The sequence below is a fragment of the Mixophyes fleayi genome, chromosome 1 (assembly GCF_038048845.1).
Source record: "Mixophyes fleayi isolate aMixFle1 chromosome 1, aMixFle1.hap1, whole genome shotgun sequence".
NCBI lineage: Eukaryota > Metazoa > Chordata > Amphibia > Anura > Limnodynastidae > Mixophyes > Mixophyes fleayi.
Genome location: NC_134402.1, coordinates 228,943,813 through 228,954,090, shown reverse-complemented (window position 1 = coordinate 228,954,090; position 10,278 = coordinate 228,943,813). Strand labels below are relative to the sequence as shown.

The 10,278-nt window shown below is 36.1% G+C and overlaps 1 protein-coding gene across 1 annotated transcript in view; it reads left to right on the top strand.

The window, feature by feature from the left end:
• The first annotated feature begins 477 nt into the window (after positions 1–477).
• LOC142151253 (N-acetyllactosaminide beta-1,3-N-acetylglucosaminyltransferase 3-like) overlaps positions 478–10,278 on the top strand; it is a 43,223-nt gene continuing 33,422 nt past the window's right edge. The window contains exon 1 of the mRNA XM_075206689.1: positions 478–545. The gene's annotated coding sequence lies outside the window, so the exon portion shown is untranslated. The remainder of the gene's footprint in view (positions 546–10,278) is intronic.

Below are 10,278 nucleotides of genomic sequence, written 5' to 3'. Positions count from 1 at the left end.
GAATTTCAGTGTGACTGACGTAAACTGAAAGTTTCTATTGCTGCTTTCTTACATCCTTATTATTTAGATTAAATTAATTTTATAATAATTATCCTATCATTAAAATGGAGTATTTGTTGTTATATAGTGAATAACGCTTGGTATGTTAATGTATATTTAATACTAACACGAGATTGTTAGATACTTACCATCTAAGCTCAAAATGACAACACAATGTTTAAATTGTATTGTATTGTGTGTTCTTAAATACTGACATTTTTTATGTATGCAACTTTTGTAATAATTATTTAATAGGTTATTTTTTTGATTGATTTTGATTGGTCAATGAAATCTTTAATAAACCAATGGGGAGTGTCACTCCCTCAGACCTTGAAAAAAATACCCTTGGTATTGAAACGCGTTGGTTTGATTACTGACAGTCTCCCTGAAGCTGAACTTCCTCCTTTCTTTGGAATTTCCTCTGTGTTGATCTTCCAACCCGGGTGTATTCCAACTTTGCAGCCGCAGAAGGTTATATGTATATGCTGTGTTTTATCATCTTTCTGGTAGGAGTCCATACATTATTTGTTTGAAAGAGTCTGTTTTTTTACATGTTATACTTTTTAAGTGCTTTGATGTTATAAAATTCTTTATGGTTTAAACAAATCTTTTGTGCGGGTATATGCTGCTGAAGATCAGAAACCTGGTCAAAAAGGGTTGAGTGTTTGATAACCAGCTTTACCTTTACTCACTTGCGAGGGCAAAATGCCATCAAATCAAGCCTCATTATACTATTGCTCATTTTCACTGTTTTTTTGAGAATCCTGGTAGAGATCTACTTAAAAGAACTAAGCAAAGTCACATTGTTGATAATGTATTTAAGAGAACATTATACAGTGTAAGTAACAACCTGTTTGGCATGCTTACTAAGTGCATAATTTTCTGGTATGATTATTGATTTGTCACATAATATACTAGTTGTGTTACATTTTGGATTTTAAATGTTGGTAGAATTTAAAAACAATTTTCTGTTTTTATTATCATATTGTTTCTTACTGATTTGAGATATATTTTTCAACAATTGAAAAATCTGAAAGAAGTTTTTACCATCTACAACAAGCTATTCAAATACACTTAGGGCTAGATTTACTAAGCTGCGGGTTTGAAAAAGTGGGGATGTTGCCTATAGCAACCAATCAGATTCTAGCTGTCATTCTGTAATAAGTACTAAATAAATGAAAGCTAGAATCTGATTGGTTGCTATAGGCAACATCCCCACTTTTTCAAACCCGCAGCTTAGTAAATCTAGCCCTTAGACTAAGATTGTTTTTTGGCTTGGACTGTTGTTTATTTGTTTTTGTGGAAGAACGTCGGAGCCATCACTTTCTTTTTTATATTATTTGTTGTGTTTATTTGTGTTCAATTTTCAGGCTAGGCAGTATTGTCTGAATTATTTGTAGTTTAATTGTCATATTTTTCTAAAGTCTGGAAGTACTAATGGTGATATAAAGATTTTAATTACAAGTGACTGTGGTAGTTTTTAGGGTTGCTAATACTTCCCTATTTATTTCCTTTATTTTTTAGATTTTAATGATATCAGTGACAACAATTTACAAACATACAAACAATTATAAGAAGCAAATAATATCCATGGCACTAATTCTGGAGACTTTATAGTATACCTGATCAGTATAAATATAAGCTGTTGCTTTTGCATTTCGGAATGAGTGTTTTTCATAAAGTAAATGCACAATTTACTTTCATAAAGTTACAATGAATCTAAAGTTTTAATAGTAAACCAAACCTACAATAATTGTACTTTATTAAACATGAATTGCGCTATTTGTTCTTATAATGGCTGAGAGTTTATTTTCTTTGAATTACTACTTTGCATATTTTAGTTAATAAGTCTGTCACGGAGGAGTAAGCTCTAATTTTGTAACATATGTATTTGCAGTAATATAAAAATCCAGTATTTCTGTTTGATTTCTTAACTAAAATGTGAATGTGATCGTTTGTCAAGGGACGTTTTTGATGAACTTTATATTTCTGAATTCCAATTGTGCCACCTATGGGGTCAACATCAGTTTGACTGCGGCAGGCCCATTGGCTACACTAACAATGTAGCAGGGGTGGTCCAACCTATATTCCCTCAGCCCCACTCACTTAACCCTGAGCACCATGGGGTCAGAGGAAAGTGTGCTGAGCCCTGATTGGAGGAGCTTTGCACATGCTCCTCTGACCCCTGGTGCTCATTCTATCATGCTTGCACTTGAGTGAGTGCTAAGGGAATCGGGCCAGGCATGGGGCCATCTTCTGATCAGCTTTGTTTATTTCTTAAGCTTTATTTTTGATTGGACTTGACACTTTATAATAATCAAATTGCACATAGACATTGGATATGTACTTCATCCATATCTAGAGTTCAGAAGGTTGCTCAAACGTATCCTCAATTGCACATGAGCTTGCTGACAGGTATGCTCAATTGTCAGAGTCGTAGCTTAAAATTTTAGCTGCCGGGGTAAGAAGGAAAACTGCCGCCCCCTAGCCTTCAAATTAACCTAATATATTCATAAACTGCACCCGATTCAGCATTGCGCCCTGGGCGGTTACCCCTCTCGCACAGCCCTAGTTATGGTCCTGTTACTATTGTTTGCTACAATGTTTGTTGTAGTTTTGTCTGCAGGGCATGGAGGTATAAACTAAGACTGTAACATGGTGAAATAATTTGAACTGTTTGTTAAATAAACCTTAATTTGATACAATTACTTAGACTTACTATAAGAATTAAGAAAAATCAAGGTTTAACAGCGAAAATACCTGTAAACAAATAAACCCAAACAACCTATGAACAAAGCAAAAAAAAGTACAGCAGGTAACAAAGTTAATGTGGGTGAGTGTGGGATTGTGCTGTGCACTGAAAATGCTATGGCCTGTTTTCATTTCCAGAATTATGCATTTCACAAAATGAGATAATGAATGGCCATGGAGTAGTGTGATAATTGACCCAGCAGAAAGGTATAGGGCATATACCGGTAATCATGCTAAATTGAGTTGGAGTGTAGGCTAGAAGAGAGGTAAAACGTGGCTTTTATTGGGTTTGTAATAGTCATACATTAAGAGTTATAATAAAGAATATTGAAACCGTAAGTCGACGTTCTTTTCCTCTTTATTTGCTATAACATGCAGTAAGAATGTTGGCTAAAATAGTTGTTGTGTGTAAATGGATGTGGCTAAGGAATGCACTGAAATTAGGGCAAAGATTATCTTTTTAAATATTGAGAATAAAATAGCCTAGAGTATTTTGTTGCTTTTTTTTCAGTACAATGAGGTCTTTCTTTTCTTAGCAAATTGTAATAAATATCTGTTTAGGGGTAACGAAAGAAAAAAATGCACTTAGCCATTATTTTGTTCTATGTTAATTTCACAATTAGTACATCTCCAGTGGCGGGGCTTAGGACACGATTCACATGTTATTGTTCACCTGCCCTCTACTGTAATAGGCTAGAAGCTGTGATGCCCCCAGTTCGCCATGCCCCGCCACCACATGTCCATCTCTCCCTCAGATCTCCCGGAGGCCAACTTGTCAAAGTTGGCAAGTATTGTATACACCAGTGCACTAGTCACTTCCTAGTAGTCTGATAGCATCCTCATTTTGATGAATAAGCTAGAATATTCACATAGTCTCCTCAGAGTTCTCCTACAGAAGACTCCTATTCCCACAACTCCTTTCAATGTCAGGCTAGGAAAAATGTTTGCTATCAGTGTGAACTGTGTATAGTGATTAGTGTTCATCAAGTATCTGATGTCAGTGTAATCTGTGTATAATGATCAGTGTGTATCAGGTGTGTGATATTAGTGTGACATGTATATAGGGAATAGTGTGTTTATAGGGTAAAGAGAAAGAGTGGTATGGATGGATCAGAGGAGGTGGGTCCGAAACGAGCATCTTGCTTAAGCCCAATGAGTTCCTAATCTGGCTCTACTACTCACAAATGTAGATAAATATTAAGCATCTCAGAGTAGCACAGCTGATCACCTGTGATTTCAATGGAGACCTGACAAGATTCAGCAGAGTTGCAGCATCAGAGCAATTAGGTGGGATGAAATGCATTTCATCACATGAGTGATTTATAGATAAATGTTAATAATAATAATAATAATAATAATAATAATAATAATAATAATAATAGTGGTGGTGGTAGTAGTAGTAATACTAATAATAATAGTAATAAGAATAAAATATATAATTATGTGTTTATGACAGGTACATTTTAATGTTTGAGTGTACGTGTGTTTTCCAGCTTCTCAGATGGTGAAAGACAAATAAAAAGTTTATATAGATTATTTCATAGTTTAGAGCCAACAGATGGACTTTTGTTTGTATATCCAGACTTGCGCTACACCATATTTCCAAGAGCTTTTAAAATGAAATACAGTTTACTTTACATGGGCAGGTTCACCATAAAGTACTAGCAAAGCACTAACAGTCACATAAATTGTGAAGAAATGTATAGGTAGATTACATGTCTAGAATTTCCACTGTTTTGTTGAAGTTTTCAGTGTGTCTTGTGAACACACCGTCTGACTTGTCTCTGCATTAAGAAGTTGTATAAATTATAAATACAGGTATGTTTTACATATCTGTTATCTTGATAATAAACATTTTTGATATTTTTAATGCAAAAAGTCTTGAGAGTTCCTTGCTTTTGCTTTTCTTGTATGGCATTTAAATCTGTGTGTCACTCAGGTTGCCCACCCTATTTACTATAATATATAGTGGTCTGGGGCCTGATTCAATAAGGATCTTAAATGAAGAGGTATCTTATTTCAGTTTCCTGGACAAAACCATGTTACAATGCAAGGGGTTCAAACTAGTTTTCTGTTTTGCACATAAGTTAAATACTGACTGTTTTTTCATGTAGCACACAAATCCTTGATAGCTTATTTGTACACTGAAATTTAAAGTTGATATTTGTGTGCTACATGAAAAAACAGTCAGTATTTAACTTATGTGCAAAACAGAAAACTAGTTTGCCCCCCTTTGCATTGTAACATGGTTTTGTCCAGGAGACTGAAATAAGATACCTCTTCATTTAAGATCCTTAATGAATCAGGCCCCTGGTTATTTTTTGTGCGACAATTTTTTCTACAGTTTTCTCTTTTTAACCGTTTGAATTGAACTGTATTATAGAACCGATTTGACTTATGGTTGGCTATCTTTTTAAAAGACTTTGCTAGTCTTTTCACCTTTGATGCACATAATGCTGGCTGGATTCTGCATTTCATTGATGGTTTTTATTGTACTTCTAAGCCCACTGCTGTAGATTTATTCAATGAATTGCCTAAACATAAAAAGAGTGATAAGACTTGTTACCTCCATGGACAATATTTATCATAATATTATACAAATAAATGTGTGAGCCATTGGTAGATCCATCTCTGTATTTTGTACAGGGTGGTGTGGAATATTAAATAAGTGTAGATTTCACTTATTATTGTTATTGAGGACGTGGAAGTTGAATTGTCTAAAGTGAGAGAGATACTGTCAGACCTAAAGCATATGAAGCTAAATGTATTAGGACCTTATTTACTGACAATAGCCAGAATTGGGTGTCTAAACGCAATGTACAATTAATTATTTATTAAAAAAAGATTTGCCTAATTTCAAAATATATAAAGTACTAAAGATAGCCTAAGACTAAAGGCAGAAGAATTTATAAGAGGTTGATAGGAGAATCCCAGCCATCACAGGAGAATTATAAGAGATTCTATAGACCAAAGCTTTATTCACATTTACAAACAGTAGGTTTCAATCCAGGTGTGTGTTCAGATTTGGACATGACTACACAGAAGACACAAAAACAAAACACATATACTCAGTTTTTTCAGGTAACTACCCACACTGGCAAGATTGGTTTATACTTTATACACCATCTACCAAACCTGAAGACAGGGAAACAAGGAAGTCAGCTCAAGAAAATTACCACGAGACAGGACAGCCCAATTATTAATTTATCAACCCATTCCCTTACTACATTAGAAAAATAGGTATTGAGCATATATTGAAGTTTTGTCCAGACGACATCACATCATTATTTGAATTGAAAATTTAATTTATTTAAAATTTGTAGACAATTAAGGTTAAAATAATTCTCTAAAGACACTAAACACAAACTCTATTTTGGAATATTTTTGAATAAAAAATGAAGACATTTGATCCTTAATTCTATCACCCATATTCAATCCTACTCTTCTAGCTTTGAGTCTGTTAAGAAAATATGGTCTAATGCAGTGCTGGCTAACCTACAGCTCTTTAAACTTTTAAATGTTGCTCCCAGCTGCAGCTGTTCTGGGTACGTATGACGTATGGTGAATGTAGGGCTGTGGGTGGTGGGTTTTTCTCCCAATTTGACTTATTCTCTACTTTAGTACAAAAAAGTAGACAAAAAATAATTTTATATTGGAGCACCTTGGGATAATCTATGGATAATCAATGAAAACATAAAACTTTATTGGATATCCATTAAAACCAAAGGGTAGGTCTGTTTATAAGAAAGCAGCGAAATCTTTAAAAACAAAAATGTGATGAAGTGAAAAAATGTGCTAATGGTGAATATAAAAGTTGCAGGATAATCTGCAATTGCTTTACTACCTCTAAATTGTGGTTATATATATCTTTATTGATGTGTTATATATTGTCCGCTGTCTGAATAAAGTTATTATATAGCAATAATCAAGCCACAAATAGACTTTTCACATTGCCGACCCGGCAATATCCCGGGTATATGAACCTGGGATATTGCTGGGTGACAGAGCAAACTACCCCGGCAAATTCCCGGGTCGACCGGGTTCACATTGAACCTCGTCTGCCCGGGTCTGCAAAAAAAATTAATAACAAAAAATGTCCACTTACCATTTAATAGATAAGTAGTATTTCCTCACGCATTTCCAGCAGCTACAGGAACAAATTACGTCACTTCTATTGGTCAGGGTGAAAATTATGCTTTTAAAGCGGCAATAGGCGGACTTGCCGCCTGTATAATATAATCCAGGCGTAGGGTCCGCCTATTGCAACTTTAATAAATATTGCCGCTTTAATAGATAGGAAGTACTAGTAAGTGGACATTTTTTTATTAATTTTTTTTCAATTAATTTTTTTTTCATTCATTTTTGTTTTACTTTTTTACACTTGTAGGTGAGACCAGGATGGAGAAACCCAGGTCTCAACATTCAGACTAGCACCTACCCGGGTTGAACCCGGGACTAACCCTGCAAAAGACCCGGGTTCACACTGAGCCTCGACCCAGGTTGCCCCGGCTATAACCCAGGTTTTTGAGGCAGTGTGAACAGGGTATAAATGAAGGCTTGACAAGAAGTTTCCACTGGGTAACAGTTACCTAGTATTACAAGAATATTCCAACCTAAATTCTTCTAGGTAAGCTAATGTTATCAGTCTATGTAAATGTCTTCATAAATGAATCAATTTTAATTGATATTAAATAACAACCCAACAATAACTAATACATATGAGGATCAGAGGAGGTCTACAAAAAGCAATTGAAAAATTAAATTGTAAAAATAGTATTTTTCATGAGAAACAGGTTCCTATAGAGCCTAAACAATTATAACAGCTATTCTGTATTTTTATAATCAAAACACAAATATTTAGATGAACAATTCATTAATATTCAGGACTTAGGAAATTACAATACTGTACAATATACAGTCCATTAAATCCCATTAATATCAAATCCCATCGGTACTGGATAATTATGCAATAATAATTAGTACAAATACCTTGTCCTTCACTTATTATTAAGTATCATCACCAATATTACTATTCACTTTAATTCTTAAATTAATCAACTTCATCTATTTTAAATTTAAAGACTATCATAGAATTCCTACATTATTATAGCTCTAATTTTTTATCATGTTTCATCCCTTTTATCATCTCTCACTTTACCTTTCAACTTTCACTTCACACTTCTGTTAATATTTTACACTTCACAAGGGTTATATAGATGTAACTAGTTTTCTAGACTATAATTAAACACATTAGGGCAATTTTATATTCATATCCCTTATTACACAGATCCACAATAGGGTGCGGTCATCTTTGTATTCCTTCATTATGGAAATGGTTGGAATGCAATCAGAATATAAAATGTCATTCTATTAAAGCTATTACTGTTGAATATACATCACGATTTTGTATTATTAGTTTTTTGCACTTCACTTACTGTTTTTGTGTTTTTCAACACTCACTCACTTTTCATTCACTCACTTACCTCTTTCATAAAGTATCTAAGATTAACTGACCACTCAGAAGCCAATTGGGATGGGACTTAAAACTAGAAAACCATTTTGATTGGTAGGCAATCATTTCAATCCAAACTACAATAGCAATACTTCATTGGATGCTAAATGAAACGTCACTGAGGGGGTCTGACTTTCACACTATACAAGACCTGTCAGTTTGTCATTTCAGCTTGCCTTGAGAAAGCTGCCAGAGCGAAATGTGGGTCAGCGTTTTCACTTTACTACTCACGCTGTATCCGTTGAACAGGCTTTTCCCCTGATCGCTCCCAGAATTATCATAGGCAGGGAGCTTTCACATATACCCACGATCATAGGGATACAGCCGTTGCCATTTATTTAGTAGGCATTGTATATACCCAAATACAAGGTTTCTCAGGATGACTAATTAAGCTACTCTGCATGTATCACTAGAATGCAGGGCCTGACTTAATCTTTAAGCAAACAGCTCCTTTATCTGCTCATTCATTTTTGAAGACATTTACCTAGACTCATAACATTAGCCTACCTAGAAGAACTTAGGTTGAAATATTCTTGTAATCAGGGCCGGATTAAGGGAATGGAGGCCCCTGGGGTAAGGGGGCCTCCATTCCCCAGTGAGGGCCCCCCCAATGATCCGAGCTGCCCGTGCCCCCCTCCCCCGTGATCCGAGCTGCCAGCGCCTCCCCCCCGGCACTTGCCTCCTTCTCCGGCCCGCTGTACGCCCCCCTCCCCCCGTGATCCGAGCCGCCCCCAAGACACTTACCTCATTCTCCTGGCATTGCAGTCCTTCCACGGCGCGCTGTACGCTCTTTACTGAGGAGATCTCGCGAGAGTGAGACTCACAAGATCTCCTCAGTAAGGAGACTACAGCACGCTGGGGAAGGACTGCAGTGAAAGTGCTCAGCAGCATTGATCGGGCCGCGGGCGCCCCCGCCCCCGACCGATCAATAATGCTGTTGAGCACTTTCAAGGGCCCCCTGGATGTCCGAGGCCCCTGGGCTGTAGCCCAGTTAGCCCTATGGTTAATCCGGCCCTGCTTGTAATATTGGGTGACTGACAGCCAGTGGAAACTTCTTGTTAAACTTTCATTTTTGCTTCATTATTGCTATAGAATTAATTTATTCAGACAGCGGACAATATGTAACACATCAATAAAGGTGAATGTAATCACAACTTAGAGGTAGTAAAGCAATTGCAGATTATCCTGCAACTTTTATATTCACCATTAGCACATTTTTTCACTTCATCACATATTGGTTTTTAAATTTTTTACTGCTTTCTTATAAAAAGATATATCCTTTGGTTTTAATGTATACCCAATAAAGGTTTAAGCTTTTACTGTTTATGCATAGAGTATCCTGATGTGCCCCAATATACACTTCTTTTTTGTCTCCTTTTTTGTATGTATGTCCATTAGTGTTTTGGTGCACCCTCCAAGACTATATGAATTAATAATTAATGGAAGTCTATATTTATGCAGACTAATTTAGAGAGTATCTGATAAGTTAAGCCTGGTGCGGTTGATCTTCTCCTTTTGCATTATTCTCTACTTTGTTATAAAGCACAGTATAAGACTAACCCAGAGCCGCCAATTTTTGTGTACGTGAACTATGCATAATGCAGGGATGTCAAGCAGAATACCACAAGAGAAGGAAGGAGTGCATTGTGCTGAAATACATGTAAGGGGCATATTGGAGGAATGATGGGAGGTCTGATGGGCATGTAAAGGGAATTTTATGAGATATTATATCATATGGCTATGTCTGATGGATATGTAAGGGGATGTGGAGAGGTCTGATAGAATGTGAGGTGGTCTGAAGGGAATATAAGAAGCATGTGAGGAGGTCTGTGGGGCATGTAGGGATGTTGGATGGGCGTATTAGGGGCATGTGTGGATGTCTGTGGGGCACTTGGGGAGATCTTTTGGACAGGTAAGGGGCTTTTGGGGAGGTCTGAAGAACATGTGATCTTGGGCAACGTGGGAAGGTCTGATGA